This window comes from Tinamus guttatus, unplaced genomic scaffold, assembly GCF_059628265.1.
Source record: "Tinamus guttatus ecotype Peru unplaced genomic scaffold, ASM5962826v1 Tinamus_guttatus_pri_ptg000222l, whole genome shotgun sequence".
NCBI classification, from domain to species: Eukaryota; Metazoa; Chordata; class Aves; order Tinamiformes; family Tinamidae; genus Tinamus; species Tinamus guttatus.
In genome coordinates this window covers 1,294,461-1,320,666 of record NW_028288756.1, presented here as the reverse complement: position 1 = coordinate 1,320,666, position 26,206 = coordinate 1,294,461, and positions in this window count along the sequence as shown.

The window sequence follows — 26,206 nt, the reverse complement described above, 5'->3', positions numbered from 1 at the left end:
TTATTCAGAAGAAATAGAATTGTCTTGGATTATTTTTTTCCTACACACCTGCTAATGGCCACTCCTGCAAACACGATATGCAGCATCTAGAATTTTGCTCTGCCTCTGCATGGCATATAGATAATTTTCTAAACCTCTTCCTGCACTATCAACTCAAGATTAAAACTGAGGTACATTCCTAGAATGTTATTATATTTGCAATAAGGTTGTTTCACAGACTTACACCACTATCTGCCCTTTCTGTAAGGATAACTTTGTAAGAGAAGGTGCCCTCTCTTAGCTTTGTTGATAAAGGTCATACCATGATGCACAAAATGTGAATGGAAAATGATGACAATGATCAGTCAGGTGAAGCAATTTCAAAAGCATTTATTTAGCACATCCAGTCATCACTGATTTTGCAGCTGAGTCATTCACTTTTGCTGGCCAAAATATTACAGACAGTAGAATATGAGTGTTTGCAATATTCTAAGCTATTAAAATTTCTCAAACGTCATTTTTCTCTATATTCACTGTAATTTATAGCAATTTGATTCAGTTCTCATAAAGTACTTAATTGTCTAGCTTCCTACCCATTACAGAGTTTATTATTTATTTATTTATTTAAAACTAAAGCAAGATATACTTCTAAATGAAACATTAATTTTCACATCCACATTTTCTCCACCTCAATGTCTAAAACTGCCTTCCCATTCAGCCCTGGTGCATCAATCAATTTAATTTGAATTACTTTTTCTTTTTCTACTAAGATAAAAATAAAGAAATTCTCAGACTACAGCAAGGACAGCTAAATTGTCCAAATGTGTGGAAATCAACTGAAAATTTGCATGCCAAAGGCAAAATGTTTTCAGAAGAGCTAGCTAGTATCATATCTGTCCTTCTTTTAGATGTTTTCAAAAGAGACATGAGAAGAAAGAATATATCATGTGAATTCACAACTGAGACAAAAGCCTGTGGGAGACACTAGGCAACTTCACAACCTGCCAGGCATGCAACTACTGTGCTTGTACACCTGTATCGTGGGAGGTTTTACAAATCACATCTCTTACCTACCCTCACCAGGTATTCCCCAGCAGGATGAGCATCTGAGGATCTATTTACTAAAGTTTAAGTACTGAAAACTTTATGCTACAACATTTTCATTTCCATCTGCATGTGAGGCAGATATTTGCAAAGTATGAATGAATTCTGCAGCCATTAACCTCTACTTGCATCTTACCTACCCACTCAGAGCGCCTTGACAGCTGCGAATATGACTACCTGGCCCAGCTGGCAAAGTAAATCAGATTTTGAATCACACAGCCTCTCTGTGAGCTCTGTAGCTTCAGCACTGCAGTTACGGTGTTGATTGTAGCAAGAAATCTCTCATCGATGATAATCATTGTATTAGGAAAGTTATTGGAAAAAATTCTATAGAAAGATTTTGCATGCTCATGAAAAGATTTATAAGGCCTTTGGCTTTCACTTTATATGAATAATATTTCTATTTAAACTATCACACCATAAACATTGATTCAATGCACATAGCTGGCTGTGCAGAGATAGCTATCTTTTATTGTCATTAGTCAAAAATGTATATTGAAAAATCAACTTACTGAGCTAAAGGTATGGCACTAACTAAACACTTATATAGACTCATTTCTAGAAAAAAAAATACTCCTTTATAGTGTTCTGCTATTTGTATTCGACTGTTTTTAAAGCAAAAACATTTATCATAGACTGTGAGGCTCAAAAATACCCTTTTTTAATATAATTTTCCCCATCAGGCTATTCTCTGTGCAGAGTGTTTTTATATGTTCTTCTTAATAACAATGCTGCAAATATTCAGACAAAATTTTAAAAAATGAAGGCAGATGATAGAGCTACTAAGTGAATCTATTCTTACTCTGAGAAGCCCTCCAAAAGATATGTAAATATATGATTAAAAAATGTAGCGCATATCCATCTATCTTTTAAAAATCTTTGAGAAAATGGTTAACAGATTGTTAAAAAGGAATATGTACTATTATTCCTATATTAATATAAATAATTCTGCTTTTTTAAAGGTGTAATACTATTAGAGTGCGTATAATATCTGTATAGAAAGCCACCAAGTGCACTGCGTATGTGAAGAGTTACAGAACATTTATTCTTTCAGGCATCAGAACATCTCTGAACACTGTAAATACAAAACAAATGTCCACTTTAGCCCACACATATTCATTTTTTGTTCTGATACCCAGAAGCAGTAAAACGAGACTAGCTTTCAGGAAACTCTAGAACCATTTTAGCATAATTTTATTACTTTGAATATATTGCACATCCCAGGAATGGCTTTGCTGATATTTCATGCTGTTAGTGGGTAAATGGTTCCATTAAGTAAGTAAAGCTTTCTTGTAGATAGACTTACATACTGCAGATAGAACTGGCATTCCTTAGTCATTTTTACAGCAATTTACCCTTCCACTAATAGTGTGAGGTTTATTAGTTAACTGCATGTGACCAACAGGTTATATTGAATGGCATTGACATATTCAAGATATAAGGGGCACATTTGTAGCACTGTTTCATCTCTTCATCGCCCTTTTGTCAGGTTTTGAAGAAGTGTTTTTATTTTACTGATACAGCATAAGAGCTGCAAAAAATAGTATTCAGAAATTCAAATGATTTAGTAAATATTGCCACTGTGACAGGTGCTGCTTTGTGAAAGTCTAAAGAGTAAGGAAATCAATGAAAGACAGTCTCATATCATCATAATAGTGAGCAAATTGACTGTGAATTTGTCCATGTAGAATCAGAAAAAAACTCAGAGACTCAGATTGATAGTCTCACGTTTCAGTATCTCGTGCTGAGAATGAAAAGAGGTACTGAAGAAACAGATGAAAGAACAATCCCTGTCATTTTTATGAAAAAAATGAACACTCATGTCATGTCTGCATACTATTAAGTAGAAATATGGAAGGACCAAATTAATATAATGTCCAAAAGGCAGGATGCAGCATGGCATTTTAATCTCTTGGACAGAAACACGTGCATAGACACACAGGGAAAAAAAAAAAAAAAAAAAGGCCAAGACTTTGTTTCTTGATTTTCAGAAAAGAAAAAGGAAAAAATTCCTAGGCTCTTTTTATTAAAGGCACTGATACATAAAATAAAAATAAAAAAAAAGGATCAAAAAATAAATCTTGCTTATATAGAAACTTGAACTCAGAAAAAGACTCATTTCACTCTTTCTTCCTCCATAGCCCACTGGAGTCTTGAAAGTACATACTGCAGGGAAAAACTACATGGTTAATGTGGTTTAAACTAAATTAGGATTGAAGCTTTCAAGGCAGATCATGGGAGCGTTCCCACAGCACACCATCTTAAAAATAATAATAAAAAAAAAAGGAAAAGGAAAACATACAGTCACCAAATAAGCTGCTTCTCACATCCAAAAATCAAAGGCTATATTATAATAGTCAATGATTGGCCCTTGACTTAACCAAGCATGGGTGTGCATGTTCCCTACCTAGATCAATGCTTCCTCCAAATTCATATATATATGTGAACTTTTGTAAGAGACTGTTATGGATTGTGTTTGTCTGGACACTGTTGATACACCATTTACCTGAACAATGCCCTGGCATCTTGTCTCTGGGAAGATGTCTCACCATTTGCACCTCTTAACCCTGGTATCTTATCTCTGGGTGTCAACCTGCTTGTCTCTGGGAAGATCAGCTCACAACCTGAACAACGACATTCTCAGCAGTGCCCACCAGAGCCATTTGCATTCGAATCCAGAGTGAAAAGGAATACAAAGAGCACACAGCACTTACCAGAAAACCAAAAGAAAGTGGGCAAGCTCTTTGAGAAGGGGTACTAGGTATTCCTGCACTGAGGCATGCAGAACATCACCTGCACCAGTGTGCATGGCCTTCTGTCCTTGAACATCATGAAGATGAGTATAGAGTCTAACAAGGCATAAGGCTAAATGAGAAGGTACTGTCACAACTAAGTGAATGTGTGTTTAAGACTTTCCAAAGCACAAAACATTGAGCAGGATTAAGTCACAGAAGCTTCTGTCCACCTGGTTTCAGAGAAAGTTTAGTTTTCTGCACTTCGATGTCTCTGCAAATTAACACTTCACAATGTGGCAGTCCTGTATATCTCATTTTTAATTCTAGTGTAGTGAATAACTATCAACCCATTGTTTTTAAACAAATACAATGTAATTCTTTTATCTATGTTTAAATAACTTCAAATTGTTATTCAAAGGTAAGGACTTGCATAAGGAAGGAGAAAGGTCACTAGCTTTTGTTCAAGTTTAATGAAAAACATAGTAACTCCTTGTAGCATTCTGCATACTCTATTGGTGTTTTCCGGAAAACATCAGTTGTGGTTAAACAGTAGTACTGACAGCAACAATTGGTTTAAAATTACAGATTTCAATATATACACTATTTGATAGAGGCCTGGAGAGAAACAGATGTTTTTAGTTGGCTGATATCTAGGGTCCTTGAGTCAGTCTTCTCCATGTGGCTGATTTCACTTACACTAACAAAAAAAAAAAAAAAAAACCCTCTTATTTCTTTGTGGGAAAGGAATTTGAGTCCAAGTGCAGAGTTGATTGCTAGGGTCTTTGGTTGAGAAACCAGCCAGCTGAAGATCCAGAAGCACAAGGAAGTCACTACTTTTATTGAACTGCAGGAATTTCACTAGCAGTAAAACAAGGAAGCATGACTTTGCTTACCCTGAAGCAAGAATTGATTTGCCTTTATAAGTAAAGGGAGTAAAGGGAGTCCCCATAAGTGAAACTCAGTCAGAGCTTACTGTGGGAAGCTAAATCCAGTCATCATTGTGTGTCTCTGATCCGAAATTCTCCAGGTCACATCTATGAGTGCCATTCGGCATAATTGCATTCAAGGGAAGTGCAAACTTCCCTACAAAAACAAACAAAAAAAACTTTAGGACAGGTGAAAACTTCCTGCTCTATTGCAGCTTGATTTTATTTTGTTGATGGTGTTCGATCATTTTCTGCCTACGTATCTACTTGCAGACTTACTAGCAAGAGCTATTTTTGTCCCCAAAACACGTGCTCTCAAAACATTCACTCGCTCAACCTGAGTTTGGCATCTCAGTGTGGAAAGCACAGACATGAATTCAAATAACTCATTCTTTATTGAATTTTGTTGAAGAAATCTAGTTACTAAGGCAGCTGCATAAGTTTCTGTCTTTATTGTTAGGCATCTCTAGAAGGGTTTATTTTTTACTTAGCATAGAAGAAAATGAAAAGAAACAATACTTTTTATCTGGCATAGCTTTTGAGAAGCTTGTTTTTCCTACAAACCACAATTGACAGTGAGCAATTTCTCTCATCTAAATAGAAAGTTGAGATACTGAAGAGGGCACTAGACGACTTATCAGAAACTGTGCTTAAATTTAATGTATGCCTCAATAAAATGATGATTATTTTGTAAGTATCTAATCTAGATTTTCCTGGCCTTTGACACTGTCAAGTCAGCCAGGGGACATTTCCAAACCTTCATGTACTTGCAATTAAGATGAAAAGGAAAAAGAATAAGGGAAGAAAGTGACAGAGGAAATTTTTGGCTTGAACAATGATAAGTAAAATTTAACACAACCAAAAGTGTTGTGTTGTCTTATATCTGATTATGGTGAAAAATCTACAAAAAAAAATTGCTTTGAGTGAAATGCAACATTTTGTCCCAGTCTGACTGGTGTTACAGTAATTCAAGAAGAAAGATACCAGCATCCTCGTCCCTCCAAATCCTTGTCATATAAAGTGCCAACTAGGGACAGAACTACTTTAAAGAATAAGATGTTGTTTCACAGCGTTATAAACCATCCATAATTACCACCCCTTTGCAAGCATACCTTCTCCTGTAAACTTGTCTGAGACGTCCCATCTCTTCACTTGCCTCTGTGCGATTTCATTTTGTAGCCCATTCCTACCTTCCCTTACCTTAGTTCATTCTCATCACTTTACTCCAGGTCTAGAATTCCTTTAAACTTTCCAGGAATAAATTTTGTTCACTAATACAAATACAGAGGAAATTTTATTTCCTGACAGTGAGTGAATTGCGTGCTTTTGAACGGCACCAGACCTGGGTTGGGGCTACTCAGCCAAGAGTAGGGAAAGGGGCTGGAATCTGGAAACAAGAAAACATCTTCTCTTTGGTGGCTGTTTGGTGATTTCTTCAGCTCCTCCAGCAAACCACGGCCTGAGTTATCAAAGGGCAGGATGAGTTTTACCCCATCCTGAAAAAGAGCATCCTTTGCTGCTCTGGAAAGTACAGGATATGATATCTGGTTTAGCAAAGATATCTTTGCATCTCCGAAGAAGTTAAATTATGAATATTTTAATTAGGAACAATGGCCTTAGTTCCTCTTAGAAAAAGAAAGAGATAAGCAGTAGATCAAAAAACGATTAAATCTGTCCAGTCTATGGGAAAAAATTCAGATGCAAGACTTCTTGAAAAAAAAAAAAGTCTCTTCCACCAAAGATCACTTCTATTTAAAGCTCTTTAATTTAAGACAAAATATATCACAGCTATTGACATCTCAGCCCATACACTCTCATCCTTTCTTGCACTGGTGTTCATGTGAACAATCACTGAGGTGGGTTCAGTGACCTGATCTAGCTGAAGAGTTACCAGACAAAGGAAAGAAGAGCAGGATTGCCTAGGGTGAAGGTGGGAAAAACAGCCAAAAAACAAAACACCAATCAAAAAAATCATTCTTCCTCTGAGCCTAACTAATTAATTAGTTTGCTAGTTACAGTTAATGAGGACAAGAGAGATTGGCTCCACAGGTGCTCTTCAATGTTTGATAGGTAGAGCAGAATTTTCATGCCCTGTTTTATCTTACCAACAAACTCGTATTTTATGTCAATCAATTGGCCTACTGATAAATCTATTTTCTGCCTAACTGGAATATTGCAAGGGACAGTAAAATCCCACAATAAAAAAAATGCTGATAAATAAATAATTTCAAAATATTACACCTCGTAGTGTTATACAAATCACACTGATCTCCCTCCAAGTTCACTGCCTACAATTTGTACAAGTTTATTAGATATGCATTATGCTAATCATGTTTACTCTTAAGTACTAGTACGGAATCAATTTTATAAAAGTTAAAATCTAAGCAGATTCAGAAGATGAGATATCCTAATTGCTCATACACATTGAATACATATGCCAGTTACAATATTGAGAAATTTATGGCATGCTGCATGACTGGTATTTTAAATAAAATTGATTGAATATATTTCCTCAGATCATAAGCTCATTCATTGCACCTACTTCGACAAAGTCCCACATGCATAATACCACACAGGTGTATATTCTACATGAATATATCTTCATCTCCTTCTTTCACAACAGATATGCAAGAGGAGGTGAAAAGAGAAAGGCTGGCAATGAAAAACGCAGAGAACTAATAGAACAATATAACGAGAATAACAAACAAAGGGAAAAAATGTGGAATGGAGACACAAACGGAATCCCCAAAAAAATAAACAAACAAACAAGTAAAACAGCACTGAAAGAAGACACAGCACAAGTAATTGGGGAAAATAAAAAGAGAAATGGAACTAAGAAAACATTCTTGTTTTGGGACAAATTTCTAAAAAGTGAGCAGCGGCTTTTTTTGTTATATAGTGGCATCAGTATGATGAAAGGTACCAGCCCCTCTCACCCCCACCAAAAAATTGCACAGGAGCAATCAAAGCAAAGAAAACACCCAATACGTATTTTGCTGTCAGGAAAGACTTTTATGTTGAACTCCAATCTTTGTCCAATGGAGACTAGGACAATCTATGCAAATCTGTAGCAGGTTATAGAACAGACCTCTTTTGAAGTTCTTTCCCTTTTTGCCCCTTAGTCCAATAATTATGAAATAGCTTTACCCAAAGCCAAAACTCGCAAGTGCAGGGAGTTTTATTAAACTCTCATAGAACTCCTTTGAGATCACTGAGTTACTGTGCTAGGCTCGTTTGCATTATTTCTCCAAGAAGCATTCCCAGTTCATACTTCATTAAAACCGATAAGCTGCCAATAGCAATGCATTAGATGAAACTCTAATTTTTCAATGAAAAAAAATACTAGAAATGTCTTCACTAGCTCTCCTGAGGCTGTTTTTTCACATGACAGAGTAAAACTATCAGCTCAGTAAAACTAATGGCAAATTAAAAAGACAAGCTCTGCAGATGGAGGGCCACCATGACAAGATTGGTATGGGAAGGCCTCCTAAGTATCATAGATCCTGGGGTCCTGGCAGCTATGCGATGAGGCTGTCCTACTTGTGAGGTTCACGCATACAACCAACACTGATCAGAAATGCCAGTTTTTGCAACTCACCTGGAGGGATTAATGAAAATTCTTTGTTGTGGAAGCAGTGTATTTTCAAAAAATGGACTCTTTCTGTATTGTCATCCAATACCGCTGCTTGTGAAATACGAAAGCTTTTGGTTGCAACACTGATAGGATTGAAAGACCATTGGGGAAAAAAAATAAAGAAAAAAGAAAAAAGAAAAAAAAAAAGCCTTGTCTTCCACTAACTGGAATTTTTCCCTTTTTCCCTTTTTCTCCCAGCTCTATTAAAATTTACAAAGCCCATAAAGCTCTTAGACTGTGAAAAATCTCCTGAGATTACCTGGAAATGAGATTATCCTGAAAATAAGTTCTCATGAAATGCATATGCTTTATAACTCTGTGTTTGTGAGAAACAAGATCATGAGAAACAGGCTTTCCTCTTTCCTTTTAGAAGTGGTAGCATAATAATATTTGTAAACATACACTGAAAAACTCACCCTAATGACAACTCAAATACAAATCAAGACCAATCTTCTGCTTTCTTATGTCTGGATCAAATTTGATTACTCCATGCATAATTCTAGACAGATCTCCATGTGGTAACTCATCCTATCATGTAGCTATCATGTAGCAATCTACATGATTCTGGCCACTTTTGTAGAACTACTACTACCTAAAATTAGAAGTATGCAAATTGCCATATAACTAACATGGAACACGAAATGCAATGCTTTTTTTTTTTTAAGTTAAATTTAAGTCTTTGGCTATCTCACTGTGTTCCACCTTCACTCAGACATGACCTGCTCTATCAAAAAGTGTGAGAGGTTATACCAACTTCTTGCAGTGTGACATTTTCTTGATGTCGCAAATTCATAAAACTTGGACTAGACAAAAAAGAAAAGACAGAATAAGAGATAGCTGGCAGAAAGTTAAATGTTTTCTCTAGCTATGACAGTTATGTATTTTTTTTAGAAAAAGAAAACAAAAATAATAATAACAAAAAATAATAGAAAGGTAAGCTTTAGACCCACTAGAACAATTAATGGGCTTTTCATGGGCTTTTATCATGGAATAATCAGAGAGCAGACATCCACTAGGAGTCAATAAGTTTTTTTGTTGCTCTTTTTTTTTGCCATTCCAATATAAATGTAGAAATAAAGCATGACTTCCCTTTGAGTATACATTTCAATTTTTACAATGCTATGGAAGAACTGCTTTTTGCAGAGTCAGTGACAAATATTTTGATTTATATTGTGTGCAAGTATTATATATATATATATACATACACACATGCACACACCCACACAAATCTACAAAAAACTTTGAAGTCTCAAGCAGAGCCTTAAAGAATGGAAGGGGCATGGGAATGGAGATAAGGATGATTTGTTAATATTCCTTTTAAGAATGATTTGTTAATATTCCTTTCTAAGAAAAATGATGTATATAGAAGCCATGGCCTACTCTGGACTATTCTAAACTAACTCCAGGGGCAAAGTGTCAGACCTGCAGTTGAGGCACGCATGTTCTGATTTTGGTTAGTTTTGTAATTGTACTAAATAAACTAGAATTCACAATTTCAAAATAAACTGAATACAAAATGAGACTATTTATGATTGTTTAGCACACTAATAAGACTATTAGAGTAATAGAAGAAACATGTGACAGCTAAAGTTGAATATTTTCACTTTCTAGTATTACTAGATAGAAAGGATTAATTCCTGGGCATTTAATGATTTTCTTTTCCTGTATCATCTATTAGCGATGCAAAAATTTCTGAGACAGATGAAAAATTATGTGTGTTAGTTCCCCAGAATTTCTCAGAGGAACAAGTTTCTCATTACTTTACTGAAATGAATTCTTGCCTAACAGCCAAGTCTTTGCTTATGTATATAGTGTCCCACTATCTCATTTTACATTTAATTGTACTCTTGGGAGAGCATTAGTGCCACTAAGTTTAATAAGGGACCTCTGATACCATCTAGTTGCTTTCCTTATGTCAGTGCTCCCTGTGTTTTTCATAGAGACAGGATAAAATCAATTTAATTGAGATCAGTATTTTTAAAATATAGCAAAAATCAAATTAGCCTCATGCAGAGATACGAGATGCAGCTAAGCTGTTGTAGCACATGGGCTAGGCACAGTATTAATACCAAGTGATAAATGTTGTTTTCTGGATTGTCCCATACTATACAGAATTATCAAATTCTTCCTGCAGGCCTATTTTTAGTTTGGAGAGGAAACCAACATGGCCTGACATATTGTTTTCCTGACAACCAATTTCTTATAAACTTCAGCCCTGCTTCTTTAAACAAACAAGAGCTAAACTGATGAAAGACCATGAATCTTCCAACCCTCAGAACTGCAGTATCTATAACCCTTAGTTTAACACCATCATTTCCTGAGCAAGAACTGACAAGAGTTACACATCACAGAATTAGATTCAGTAAAATACTTTCAGATTGCTGCTGGTAGAAAGTAAGTTATAAAGAGATGCATTTTAAATCCACTAGGAAAATAGTAAACTGTCCCTGAACTGCATAAAGACATTTCTGCCACTGTAAGATCACACCTTCCATCTTTAACCTGGGACAATAAGGAAAAACAAAACAAAAAACTTTACACAGTAGATCGAGGTTCTTTTCAATTTCATACTCCTAGAAGATGTGTAATCAGTTCTCTTATTCTGGTCAAAACGCAGATATGGTCATGGCCCCAAGCACGCTTCCCTTATGCTACTCTTCACTTCAGATCTGGTTCTAAGCTTGGTGCCTTCCTGAACTACAGTTTTGGCTGCATCACAGTCATCCTCTGCTTGGCCATGCATCTTGTTGATCCAGACCATGACCATGCCAACTGAGGGCGCATCCCATCCCTACGGATTTTTCTGGTGACAAACGGAACATGCCCAAGCTTGGTTGTTATATCCAAACCTGATCCTGACTGGCTGAGTCAACTTCCCAGCTTGACCTCAGAGACCTACCTTATCATCCTGAACATTTAGCATGACCTGGGTTCTTAGTTGAAGCTAGCTACCATCACCAGACCTGTTCTGCTTGCTTTGTTCATGTACTTTGGGACACAGCCCTTGCTGGTGAGGCCACCACCTCTGCTAGCAGTGTTGTCATGCTTACCACGTTGCTTAGGGAGCCACCAGCTCTTTCAATTCCTTGACAAAGGCTGCATTCTATTTGTGATTGTTTACAGTCACTAAAAATAAAATAAAATAAAATAAAATAAAATAAAATAAAATAAAATAAAATAAAATAAAACAAAACAAAACAAAGCACTTCTTATACATTAAGCTATAAAATTCCTCTTGAAAATGTTTGTCAATTTCCATATTAAACAATGTGTTGCTGTTTCATTTAGACTCTTTTCTGTCTATGAATTATGTTTTAAAACAATCAAACAAACAAAAAAAGGACAATATAATCTAAGTATCAAACTCACAAAAGGAATTATTACCTTCATGCATTCATGAAGTTATGAATCTCCACATGAAATAAAATAAAAAAGTTCAAGGTTTTTTTTTCCATATATGTGAAGCTTCCTTTGCTAAATTGTTTTCTGCTACATTAAAGTTCTTTTCTGTTTGCAGTCACCTTTCTTTCTGTGGAAATATTTCATATTATTTCCCATAAGTGCTACCAGTTTTCATTTTTTCCAAGTTGTGACTCACGGGTATTTTCTTTCTCATTCTCATCTTATCTTTATAACAAACCTCTCAGTATTTACAAATGGTCAATGTAGTATGATTTGTACTTTGTTTGTACATGTATGATTTGATACATTATTTATTACCTCTTCCAGGTAATTAATGAAGATACGAAATAAGGAAAGTTGTAATTTCGCTTGTTTCAGACTGTTTTATATGAGTCATCACATTTCACTTAAGCATATTTCACTTCAATTTTCCTTCTACAATGTAGGTCAGGATCTAATTATTACCTGAACACACTAGACACTATCACCTTAATTTTGGTATCCCTCATGCTAGAATGTGAAAGCATAGTTTCAAACTCAGAAAGAAAATGTAGGACAGCAAATCTCTGTGTTTGTTTTCAAACTGACTTGTAGATGCTCATTTTCCCATTTTGCAATAATTGAATTTCAGACTGACTAGCTGGATGATTAATGCTGAAGAAAGGCTTCCATCTTATAAAGTTGCTCTAGAACAGAAGCATCAAGATGAAATACTGGACTGTCTGGAAGATATAGAGGAGAGAAGCAATATCTCAAAACAGTTGCAAGTGGCTGCATGAGGTGTGTTTTTCCTCAAACTGGTACATAGTACAAACTGGTACACCGCTGAAGAACAAAGAATGATACTCAAAATGATGAGCACAGAAAATAATTAAAATTAATTTCTGTTAATTATAAGCATTATGCTTCAGTTAGAGATGTCAAGCACCATGTAAAATCTACGGTGTGTAGATGGGACACCATGGGCTGAGGGCGGATTTTAAATACTTGCCTGAGGTCTGTATTGATACTTCTTTCAGTCTTAAAACTCTACTTCTATTGCCTTCTCATTTCTCTTTAAAAGAGGAAAAAAGGCATATTGTCCTACCCGTTTTTTGTACCAGCCTGACCTGCTTCAGCTTCTTAAAATAACGAAAAAGTGACCCAGCAATGTGGAGTCTTCAATCAGGTTAGTGAACTCAACCAACTCAGCGATGATTCTCACAGACACCAGTCCACAAGGTCAAGGCAAATGCACATGGTCATGAGATAAGGCTAAAGGCGGCTGTGAAAAGTAATAGGGAGAAACTGCATTGTCACCTTTTGCACTTTTTGCAGGAAAGAACCATTGCATTGCATTATCTCATACATACTTGTAGTCATCTTGCAGGATGAACAGCAAACAGGTTGGATCTCCATAAAAATCTTCAGATTGCATCTCTACAATGTGATGCTAACTTTGTACAGGTAAACTGACCAAAATTTTCTCTATATTGTTCCCATGAGATGTGCATCTGCTGGATCTTTTAGTGCTTTATATTTAGAAGGCAAAAGGCCTACATGAATTGTCTCTTTATTCATATAACAGCTAAGATGATTGTGTCCATGAATCCTCTTCCTATACTGAAGTACCTATACATATGCTGAAAACAGAGATCATGCAAAAATTAGAAATAAACATTAATAATCTAGAATGTATACATTTTAGATAGATATTCATAAAGTTGGTTAGAAATGTTGTCATTGAAATACCTGCCCAAAGTTACAATTTTGCCAAAATATGTCCATTCAAAGAAAAGTTGAAATTTGGTGAATTTTACCACCTGAAAAATGCACTATATAGCCCTGAATAAACAAATATATTGTAATTGTTGGAATAAATAAAAAAATACTTCGAGGATCAGCTTGCGTTAAACTAGAATAGTCTTCAAAAGATCAAAGGCTAAATCATTTTGACATGAACCAAGTGTGACCAGCGTGTGTTTTTATGGGAACATTTATATATTTCTTCCTTTTTTTTTAACCACAACTTCAGATGGGAAATTATGGATCATTACTGCAGTAAACGAGAAATACGCAATCGGGAACTAGTCCCAAACCCAGCATGCATGATGGGTTTGAGACCAGCATGCAGCCAAATCAGTTAAAGCCCTGGCTGGTTTCAATCTATTGTTAGTAATGAGCTGCATGTGTTCAGGCTATGTAGATTTGTATTAAAAAAAACTCTTGATTTTCATGATTTAAAAAAATACTATATTTGCCTAGAACAGCTTAATCCTGAGATTTACATATTGACTCACTTTATACTGAAGGGCAGAAGGAGGAAGGTGTTTAAACCTGTCAGTACTTCCTATTACTTCTCTACTTAGCTTAACTTTCTCTTAGTTTTGTCAAGAACCGCAAGCTAGCAAGTAGCATTTGGACTGCCAAAGCAATACTAACATCTAAAAAAATGAGTGTATATAACAATAGGAGGGTGAGAGTATCCAAGCTAACCCAGGAATCAATAATCCTTGAAGAAAGTAAGATTTAAACTGCACAGAATCCAAGAAAAGGACTGGACGGAAAAGCTAACATCCTTCCCTAATCCAGGATTTGCTCCTGTAGAGGGTACACACTCTTCTGAGTCCCTTCCCACTCAGTAGAAACTTTTTATCTGGACAGAAAATGAAATGGAGATGATTTGCACTTGATATTAGTCTAAGTAAACCAAGTACAGCTCGCTTTCAGTTCCACTAATTCAAGTTTGTAAACACTGGTAACTTTATTGACTACTTTGGACTGGTCAAATTTATCCAGAATATGTAACGTGGATATATTTCCACCTATCTGCATGGGCAAATTTGAGAATTGCTAATGCAGGAATTGGAGGCAATCTATTTCTTCCTCTGATCATCTTTTTCCAGGAAAGCTCTCTGTTATGCTGCAATATATTTGGTTGTAGCCCTGAATTAAAACTCTCATTCATAAAAGATAGGAAACTGTTAGTGTGTGTCTTTCTGTGCAACACCCAAGTTCTATCATAAGCTGAAATCTTGAGCAACGTGTTACTTCTAAATTTATATATTATGGTTAGTTGGTACAATGGAATATGAGTCTTTCCTTGTGTTCATCCTTTAATTTCGTTTGCATACCCTTATTGTTTCTCCAGGGCATTGTGAACTCCCTCCCTCATACCTCTCTCTGGCCTAATTAATCTTTTTTTTTTTTTTTTCTTTTGCTTAGTTGCAGAGTCTGAGCAGGCTCTAACACTTTGTTAAGTAAGGGCCTTTCCAGGGAAATAACAGAATGTCATTAAGCTCCTTAGGCAGGGAGGAAATTAAATCTAGATCTACTACTGCTTTCCACGTTTCTGACCAATACATTTACAAAAAAAGGGAGGACAAGGTATCCTTGCTGTAACTGAGGAAGTGTGAGTCCAGGTAAATTGTTTTTTCAGCAAGAATCTAAAATATACACAACTCCCAAGTCATACATCCCGCGTGGTAGTGATATATCCCCACAGCACCTACTAGCATCCATGAGATGTGAGAAGAATTAAGATGAATCCTGATGAATCCTCGAAATTTCTGCATTGCTGCAGCAATTGCTGTGCAATTATGACTCAGAGAACATCCAGATACCAGCTAGCTCCTACCTCTTGTGAAATATGTACTGAGACATTTATCACTATGAAACAGAGACATTAGCATATGGTTCTGCTTTTCATCCTGGATGTAAATACCTAAAATTTATGTTGCTGTAGTCAGGGAATCCTTCACTTTTGCATACCTTCTTGTCTATCCATGAAATAAAGATGAGATGAGAAATGAGAAATTTATGAGAAATAAAGATGCCTTGCTTCAGTGAGGTGTTGTCATTTTAAACGGATGAGAAGTTTTAAGAGATGCTTGGTTAAGGAGCGACATCCTTTGTTTAGAGAATGAAAGGGAACTTTTCCAAAAAAACACATGCTGCAGATGAATATCCCATATTTGCAGGTGGAATCCCACCAAATCATTTGTGTTTTTTTACTGCTGCTTTCAGAAGAAGAGATTCATGCATGAACTCTAAGCAAAATTATGAATATGAAATCAATTTCATGCCATACTTGAACCTAAGTGCAGCCCAAATGTTTAATTTAGTCGTGGTTAGTTTAATGACACTAAATACAATTAGGATGTTTCTGTAACTAAGAGTTTGCTCTTATGAACAGTGGCATTTCTAGCTGTTTTCTATGAGCGTTATTAATCTTAGTAGTAGACATACATTATTAGTAAGATATTGAGTTGTTGGACAATAAATCTGACAAAATGAGCCTTCGACACATAAGAAAAATGCCATTAACTGCAAACATATTTTTTAATGGAAGATGGCATTGTGATAAAAATATATTCAAATGCTGCATAATTGAGTAATATCAGCACTAATTTTAGCAGATGACTGCAGTGAATGGGAGACTGCAGTGAATGGGAGGAAAGAAGGGAAACAGAGATGAGCATTAGCTATAGACATTAATACAAGTTATCTTTGAAGCGTTTCCTATTACCATAGCACTGAAATTCCAGCCAAATAGTATTCTACAACTGAACAATAATAATAATAATAATAATAATAATAATAATAATAATAATAATAATAATAAAGTGTTTGCTCTTGTTTATGTATTGGCACTTTCCAAACATATTAGCATCTCATAGATGAGCATCTTTGAATGCCATTGCAATGATTTAATGAAGTAAAGTTTAGATAAGTATCATTGCCTCTTAACAGCTAGAATCAAAATTATTCATCCATATGCTGTTAACTGTATGTTGCTAAGCAGTAAGTTTCCTTGAATTTTAAATTGTTTTGACTTCTTTAGAAGGATAAAAATTCTGCACATTCTGACATTTTAAATGATGATATATTTAGCAAATCCACATTTTACATTTAAAGGTAAGATATTTGTTCATAAATATATTTTGAATGATTACCCCTCCTTATAGGCCTAATCCCAGAAAATATTTAGAAACTTAATTTCTCATTTTGTCTGCTAAAAAACAAATACATACATTGTATTCACGAGTTCATCATTTTAAGATGCTTTCAATTAAAAACAGAGGATCTGAGATGCCTACACATCTGAGTAAAGGGTTATCTTATTTATAATTCTCCTCTGTCTTACAAGAAAGGATCTTGTCCTGAAGCCGCCTATTTAGGACATTTGAAAACCAAGACATTTGAAAGGGAGTCATGGGGAAAAGGGGTCTTTTCAGACAATGTTCTGATAGCCCATCTCCTGTTATAACAAAAATTCTGTTTCAATACGCAGGAGTAGAATCATTCCCTCTACTAGTCAAATAGCAGTATGATGGTACCATTATTGCTTTAACAGTACAAAAGTGCTAGCATGAACTAGCATGGACCATGAGCTAATAACTCAATCAATATCCATGGTCTAGAGTCCTTGTCAGCAAAGCACAGGCTAAAAATATGCCTACAGTGTTTTACTGTTTTGCTTACTTTGCTTTTTCATATACGCACTTACATTGTATCTGTATGCACATACACACATGCACATAAAGAGTATATCTGCTGAATATAAAGGAGATATAAACAAGTCTTCCCATTCTACACTTAAATTTTACATCTATTTATGGGTGCTACAAATAAAAAAATATGATAAATTAAAAAAAAAAGATTTAGAAGAGAACACTTTTAACAGGCTATGTTATAATTCTCAAAGTATATTTTCTATATCCTTAAGTACACTGGCACTTTTGAAAGTTTTGAGCTTCTTTTGCTAAAGGCATATCAGGTGTATGTAACTCCTCTTTATATATATTAGATTTCACTGACCATCTGTTACTTGAACAGACTGGTACATTGGGGTTTCATTCTCTCGGCAAATGTTTGAGATTTCTCTACTTTAGAGCAACAGGCCTTATCTTTCTCTCCCCACCCCCTTGCTATTCAATATTGAATTTTTCCTTAAATCATTTTCTCCACAATTAAGCAAATACTTCAAATCTTTCTGAGAGCTCTTAAAAAGGCAAAGAAACAAAAACAGAACAAAACAAAAAAATCAGAAAGCAAGATATTTTAAAAGAAAACATGGACTGACTGGCAGGTAGCTATACTTTCTTCAGAAACAGTTCTTCCCATGTTTCTTCATCATTGGTCCTTGACATGGCCATGTGGTAGCCTCAAACTTGTTATGTTTCCACTACAGCAAGCCTTTTGATATGATTGATTCAGTTCAGCACAGATTTATGATTACCAACGGCTAAACAGCCTCACTGGCCTCGCCTAAAAGGGCAAGGAGAAAAGCTCCAAACCTTGCCAATCAGAAATAAAAATGGTAATGAAAAGTGGAAATATATATATACATATAGATATAGATATATGTATATAAAAATCACTATCTAGTTAACAGCTCTGCCATACTTCTTCAGCAACCCATTAAGTGGAAGCAAACATCATTTCTGTAGGGAATACTACTATTAGCAGAGTATAAATCTATTTAACTGGCTTTTAGAATAGATTATTACAAAGTACAGGAAACCTTGGAAAGCCACTTCAAGGTCTGCAAAGGAAGGTAATAAAATCTCCTGCTAGATCTTTTAGAAATGACATGAATAGCAGAAATGCAAGACAGACCCAGACAAATCTTGTTTGCAGCTCAGTAAATTTAAGGGAAAGAATCCTATTAATTACAACTGTATTTGTTTATGGTCCGTAAATTTTAAGATGGTTGAAAACCAGATAGTTCTTGCTAGCTCAACAACTACTCCAATAGCACTAGAAAACACATATTTTTTTTTTCTTCACAGGCTCCAGTTTCTTCTGGCATCTTCCTTAAAAATAGCATATACTAGCACCCTCAAGTTTGAAAACCAGAGTAACATATGATACTAAGAGGAACTCTAATGCAACGACAGGCACATAAACATCTGAAGCACATGCACCATTTTGGTGTAACACGCATGCTTCAAGGATAGCACAGAGTGCCTCACACAACTGTTACCACTGGCAGCAGCCTGGAAGCCTCTCGGCCACCTTACATAAACCTAACCTTAAACCAATACTAACATCTACCCTAACCACTAACCCCTACCCTCTAACCCTAACACCAACATAACCAACCCTAACCTAACGTAATAAATATTTATATTTCCAGTAAAGCTTATCATCCAAAGTTATCTTTAATAGAGTGATTACTACTCTTTCTTATTTAAAAAAAGATTTTGAAAGGAAAACTAGAATGTTATGTTAACAATTTATTTAAATTAAGAATTACCTTAAAATCACTTTAAAATAAAGGAAGCTGCTTATTAAAATATCATAATTGTAAACTGCATTTATTTATTCCACATTTGTTGTACAACTGTTCTTCATGAGATGCTAAAAATATAAGTTTATGTTGAAGAATCTTTCTTATAAAACAATGTGCATGCCCTATGAATCAGTGTACAAGAGGTATAAAATTGCTTTGTAAAGTGATAACACAATTAGTCTGTATCCTGCTCAAATAATCTACTTTAAACCAACCTTAATTTTCAGTAGTTTTATGGAGATGACTTTTTGCAAATGAACTTGTAAAACTCAGATTGATATAAAGCGATTAAGGATAATATTTGAATGGAATCTGAGTAAGTTAATAGAGAAATAAATAGGTGTGTGTGCTCCTTGAAATGCAACCAGACAGAGATACCAAATAAGCCAGAAGTTCATGTATTTGGTACTGATATATTATTGTGTGGAAACGGTTGGGGGCAGCTTAGGTCATTTTGCTATGCCTTCCTTTCTGTCAACAGTATACCTTTCTTTTAAAGAACAACTAAAGAAATGTTCCAGAATGTGAACTTTAGCCAAAAGATGATCCTGTGGGTGTAGTTTTAATGTCACTAAAGCACAAGTGAATATTAAACACCTAACAGTTCCCAACGCAGAATTGTAAATAATCATATCATGGTGGGGTGTTGTTATTTTCTGTAATGTTATGGAGCCTCCAGTCACTTTTATCCACCTTACTTTGTTATACTTTTACTCATATTTTCAAAATTTAAGATTCCTTGGATATCCTTATCTCTTTTGGCAGTATAAGACTAGAAAACAAAGCTTGTATTCCTCCACAGCACCCAGTATCCTTTTCTTGCCTTGAAAGAAGACATCTACTTGGAACCACTTCGAGGGAATCTAGGTTAGACAAACACAACTGGCACATTTAATGAAAGATCTTCAAAATAAACTTTTCTTTTTTAAAAATGATTTTTTTTGTAGAAGGAATTTCAATAAAAACATTTGTAGAGTTTTAATCTGAGGGAGACATCTGTGAGGATAAATGGAAAAGGTATTCTCTTGTGATATTGTTTTTAAACTTTGATAAGCGGTCTGTAGCATCACACAATTTTCATCAAGTGAATTTATATTATTTGAAAGCAAATGCCTTATAAACTGGTTCAGGAGATATACACCGAACTGGTTTCATGTTCCAGAAGTGAAGATTGTATAGCTTTTCTATTTTTATATGAAAATAGTCCTTGAATTTATGACCTACCTACTACACAGTATTTCTGACAAGGAATTATATACTTAAAAGTGTTAGACAAAGCACAAAAGCTAGTGCTAACACTTTTTATTTTTTTTAAGCATAGAATATATATGATGTAAAAGCAAAAAAAGTGGGGAATTATAAAAACTGCATTATAAAGTATGTACATATACTAAATGATAATAAACAAAAGTCCTGGAAAAAAGTCTTTAGCAAGTTTGTACACTTTGCTTGCTAAAGCAAGCAATAAAAACCATAAATATGCATGGCTCTTTTTTTTTCTTACTATTGTGCGTAAAAGCAGCTGTATTAATTGACCGAAGGCATAGACAAAATAATTAACAGTAGCTGTGGGTACCTTGGTTTTACCCCCAAATCCCATGCAGTGATCACTAGGAAATGAATGATATTCTTATGTTCTACACACAGGGAACTTTAAAATATTGCCTTTTTCATTCAGAGAATTAAATAAAAATGAAGCCTAAAGTATATTTGACCCCCTGCTGCTCCCTAACCAAAGTATTTTTCAGGAGGCAGTATCTGTAATATCAGGAAGCAACAATAAAAAGAATAACTCTTTAGATCACAGCTTTTTCAATATAAAATGTAACTAGTTCTGTGGTATTTGGGTGTGTTTGATGCAGAAGAACTGTGTCAGGACCCTGAGTTTATCCTGATGAGCATCACCTGGAGTCTCCAGCCCACACACCTGCTGTTCATTCCTCCAGGGACTGCATCAGAGCACAGCCTTCAACTCCAAGGAGAGATATGTTGGAAAGCTGGTCCTGTCTCAGCTCTGGTCCCTGTAAGGACCTTGCACATTGTATGAATATGTAGCTCTGCGCTTGTGCTTGTCCTTGTCCTCTGCTGCTCCTCACTTGTTCACTGAACTTCCCTGACTGACCTCAGTGTGTGACTTTATCTGATGATCACCAAGGGTTTGATGGATCCCCCTTCACCAGTGTGGCCCCTCTTGGGTGTACTGAGTCTGTGCTTGGATGATGAAGATACTGCTTCCCCTGAACTGGGGGTTGACCTTGGCTCCTATCTCATTCCCCCCTCATTGACCAACCCCACTTCTGCTGCAACCAGTCTGAATGCACAAGCCTGAGCTGAAGTGGAGATCCTGAAGCAATGGGCATCAGGTGCCTTGCAGGAGGGCACAGAGAAACCATGATCAATGCCACAAGGCCAATGGGGACACTCAGGGCCCTAACGATGAGTGCGAGATTCAGTTCTAGTATTGTAACATCACAGCACCTGTGTGAATGCTAAGAAATGGGTACCTATGAATGAGTTTGCTCATGCAAGTAATAGATCTGTTAATTTGGACATGGACATGGAAATAGTGAGTGTTGGAGCTGATAATGCAGAATTCATTTGATTCTTCTGTTTTGGCAGGCAGTAAACTGAACTTTCAGTCCAGTTTCAGGATGGCAGCATCATGAGAACTCTATTGCTCATATGTATTTTCTAAACTAGACAAAAAGATAGGATATGGGAGCTATGAATTCTTTTTCAGTCCCCATCAAGTTATAATTTTAAAAGATTTGTGATTTAAAGAGTCTTTTCACAACTTTTGAACCTAAAAAAGACAGGAATGTTGTTTTAGGTTAAGGTGATTTGTAAAGGATTCTGGTCAGTCATTTCCCCATAGAATCACAATTTAATTTGTCAGTCAAGGGATGAGGTAAGCACTCTATGAATCACTGAGCTGTCATTTTCTGTCATTTTCAGACAAGCACCTTGGTATTTTCTATCTTGAAGATGTAACCCCAAAGTTTACAACATCTTTTTTTTTTTTTTGGTAAATGATTGTTAGCTTTTAGTGTTCTAATATTTCTTCTATTCAATTATGAACTACTTATGCTGATCAAAAGATGATTTTTGCCTTATGCTTCAAAATAACACTCTTAGAAAGAGGAAGACATCTCAATATTATTATGCCACTGGGAAGCAAGAGAAAGCAGGCTTAATTGAAATAAACTACTACTGATGTCATATGCATTGACAAAACTGATTAATGAAAAGTTCTGTTCCTTATTTTCAAACACAAATTTAATTTTGAATTTAGATTTTGGAATTGCTTGTCTTCAGCTTTCCGATAAGAGAAGAAAGCAACTATTTTGTCAAGAATCTTCTGATTAAAAATCATCTTGAATAAACAATCTCGTTGTTTACATTTTCTGTGCATTGAATTTCAGTGGACAGAGATGTCCGCTGCCAAAGTTGACATCGTTCTCACATATCCAAGTTAATAGATGCTTCTTCATTTTTTCAGTGAGTCTGTGATGTCTTCTCTCTGGTGTCACATTCTTTGCTAATAACAAGATAGTTTGCTTAACGTTAGAGCCACTGTTGCTTAGTTGTTACATTAAGTGAAGAAGCAAGTGACAAATGACAAACGTGCTACAGGTGACTAGGGACAGGTCAGTCAAGTACGCATTAGAAGAAAGGTGTTTTGTGGCCTAGGGAAGCTTTTTTCAGGTAGGGTTCTACTCGCAGCTTTCCAAGCTGCAGCTCCATATCACAGTTTCACACAAAAAAAAAGTGCAAAAGATGCACTTTTGTGAGGCACAAAAAAGGCCGAGAGTTTCCTGAACCTGATCTACAGAGTTCACCTTTCACATGCTTTCAAGACAGTGAATGCTGTATGTCTAACTTCGCTAAGTTCAAAGCTAGCCAAACAAAAAGAATATGGAGAAGAGAGTCTACCTGACCACACCAGATGCTGACTAGGTGTTGATCCTATTCAATTTGTGCTAATATCTGCCCAATTTGATCCATCCTCCCCTCTAGTTTCCATGCTGACGACGTTCTTGAAGAAGAAAGTTACACTCTTCCTTTACTGCTTCTCATTCCCTTCCAAAGTCTATATTGTCTCAGCCTTCATAATAGAGTCTCAACTACAGAGTCCTTCTCCACTTCACGTTAGCCATGATGCTGATTGATTTCCCCTTCTGAAAGGTCTTGTTTTATACTTCTGACAGCAAGCAATAGAACACAAATTGAAGAGGGACTTTTGACACATTGGCCTCTGCCTTTGTCTCTGCTGGCCACTATTTTGCTGAGCTTCAAGGCACATATCCCCTTTTTTTTATCCAAAATGCCTTTACTGCTCATTTTGATCCTATAAAGCACAGACCAGGTTTGCTGTTGTCACTCATTTTCATAGGAGATTTTCTCAGGTCTGCTTTTTCTATTCCAAATGCTACATCTCTGGGGGGGGGGAAAAAAGAAAGAAAACGAAAAAAAAGAAAAAAGAGAAAAAAAAAATTACTTCAATAAACATGTTTCCTTTTCTTTTTAAAAAATCCCTTTAGATTAAATAGATTTCGTATCACGTTTGGAATATCATAAAATGAGAGGTACTTCAAATGAATCTTGGCAAGCAAATTCTAGAAGGCACAGCACTTACTCACTTACTCACACTCACTTACTCACTTACTCACAGCACTTACTGTTTTTGCAGACTATCCTTTTATTAGGACACTCTTTTTTTCAAACTATGGCCGTGACAATTACTGTGAAGTTATTGTGTGGCTACTAGCCTCGGTGGATGAAAACAGGCTTTCTGTACCATGACCTGATCACTTCTCAGAATATCTTGTTGGCAGCAGCAGATTCTCAGTGTCAAAGGCTACTCAGTGGTCAGGCTATCAATGATTTCTTATTTGCAAGGAAGTCTGGCTTAGCTCTGGTCCCTCTGAGGTTATTTTATCTTGCTTTTCAGTTGTTCTTTAAAGCAGGTCTCAGTATGCACCCTGGCAAAGCTTTGATTAATAATTGATTTCATTTGATTTGCATCCTGAAGTAGTCATCATTCCAGTGGTGAGGGTTTTGAAAAATTCCTCTAAATGCTCAGTGTTATACAAGGTACCAACTATTTTGTTTGTGAAACTTGGAATCATCCATTTTTCCTGGCTGTCTCTGTATTTTCTTTTGAGCCCTTGATATTTTGTCCTATCTGAACTTCATGCTTGTATGTCAGATTTTCAGTAGAAGTCTAGATACAGTTCAGTTATATCCTCTATTTGCTTCTTGTAGTGATGTGACCTTTTAAATGGCCATTTCATTGATCTGCACTGGAGGGAATTGTATTCTCTTATAGGCTGTACTTACATAAGCTGAAAGTGTTCACCAGATATTTTTTTATTAGCTATGGATTTTATTCTTGCAAGACATCTTACAACACTGAACTTGTCATTTCTGCCTTCTGATTTTTCTTTCAGCATAGCAAACTTCACACTCCAGCTGTAAGGTTTATGCTTCTCATTCACTTAGGAAAATAAACATGCAAGATTCAGTCACACTGGTCTTCTTTAAGAAAGACTGTGTTACATAGTGTATCTACCTTGATTACATACAGAGTACAAAAGCAATAGATTTATCTCTAATTTTGCACAGAAGTTTCAAGATGTTCAGACTTTCCTTACACTACAGGGTAGGGTTAGAAATCCTTAGTGAAGCAATTGTGTATTTGCTATCAATACTTACTACCTCTGTTGGAGCATAGGACTAGTTTGCTGACCAAGGTAATGCCAGATATTTAACTGCTGACTTCTGTTTGCTTGCTGAGGGATAAGCAGGACAATATGGAAAGCTTGCATCTGGGCCTAAACCAGATCTTGCCTTCCTTGGGAAAAGTATTGTATTAAAGAGAATAAGGGCTGAAAATTCCTAGTGCCAAAATATTCGATATAAATGGAATTAGCCTTAAGAGGACATATGCTTCTCATTGTAGATTTATCATCTGTGTGTCAGGAACAAAATTGGTTTAAAAAACACCCCTACACCATTGCTACTGTTCATTGCTTTTCATTTTGTGTGACTATGCTGACACAAAGTAAAAGAAGACCGAATAAGATTAAAGTTGCATAGCTGAGATTATTTTACATTATACAGTGAGGGTCTGTATATGGGAAAAATGTATATGGCTTTTTCTCCATTTTGCTGAACACACAAACTTTGTTGAAGGGTTTGTGATTTAGGATGGAAGTAAAACACTAACAGATGAACAGATGACTTAAAGTATTTTTCCCCCTTTCTCTTTCTAATTGTGCTTTTTTTCTTTTTCTTTTTTTTCTTTTCATTTTTTTCATTGACACAGTACCAATCAACAGAAAACACTATTTCAGTGAAAATCCCTGTCAGAATTATTCAGATAGAACAAATATAAGAATCTTGAAAAAACTCAGTGCAAAGAAATCAAGAGACAGTGCCAGTAGCCAGGATCCACATAGCCAATTTTGATTAATAAATTTTGATTACTTTGAAGCAATATAAAAAGAAAAAATCTAGATATTAGAGAAACATAAAGATTACTATCTTATTCAATGTTTATTTTTCAATAACAAAGCAGCAGAGAATTTCCAGGAGGATAAATAATTTAATGGGTTAAAAGGGTGGTTCTTTTTGATGTTGACCTTTTTTCTTCAGTTGTTTTTAATACAAATTCTCTAAAACTTGAAGGGAAAAGGGCATACAGAAATGACTTTTTTTTCTTCTTTAGGAAATGTCGAAACAGTTAATTTGTGTTGTTGCCAGGTGTGTTCCTCTGATACCATATTTTAAGCAGGAAATTCAATCCCTTCTAAGAAATTGTTTTGCTTTTGTCCAAAATGTCCCAGATTGCTGAAAATCTCCTAGCCAGCTGAACTTAGTCACAAAGGTAAGAGAAGATATGGTGTTCTAGTCTCACACAGAAAAGAAGAGACTTCTTAGGCCATTTTTTCTTCTTTATTAAATCCCCTGCCACTTTCATGTTTAGGAAACAATTGGATAATGATGGGTACATGATGGATGGATAGTCTTCTTCAGTCTTCATTGAGATTATATTTCATATACATGTTTGCAATACAAAATGCTAAAAAAAAAAAGATTTCAATGATTTAATGGACTTTACAGGTCAACAATACAGTATATTTTCTTT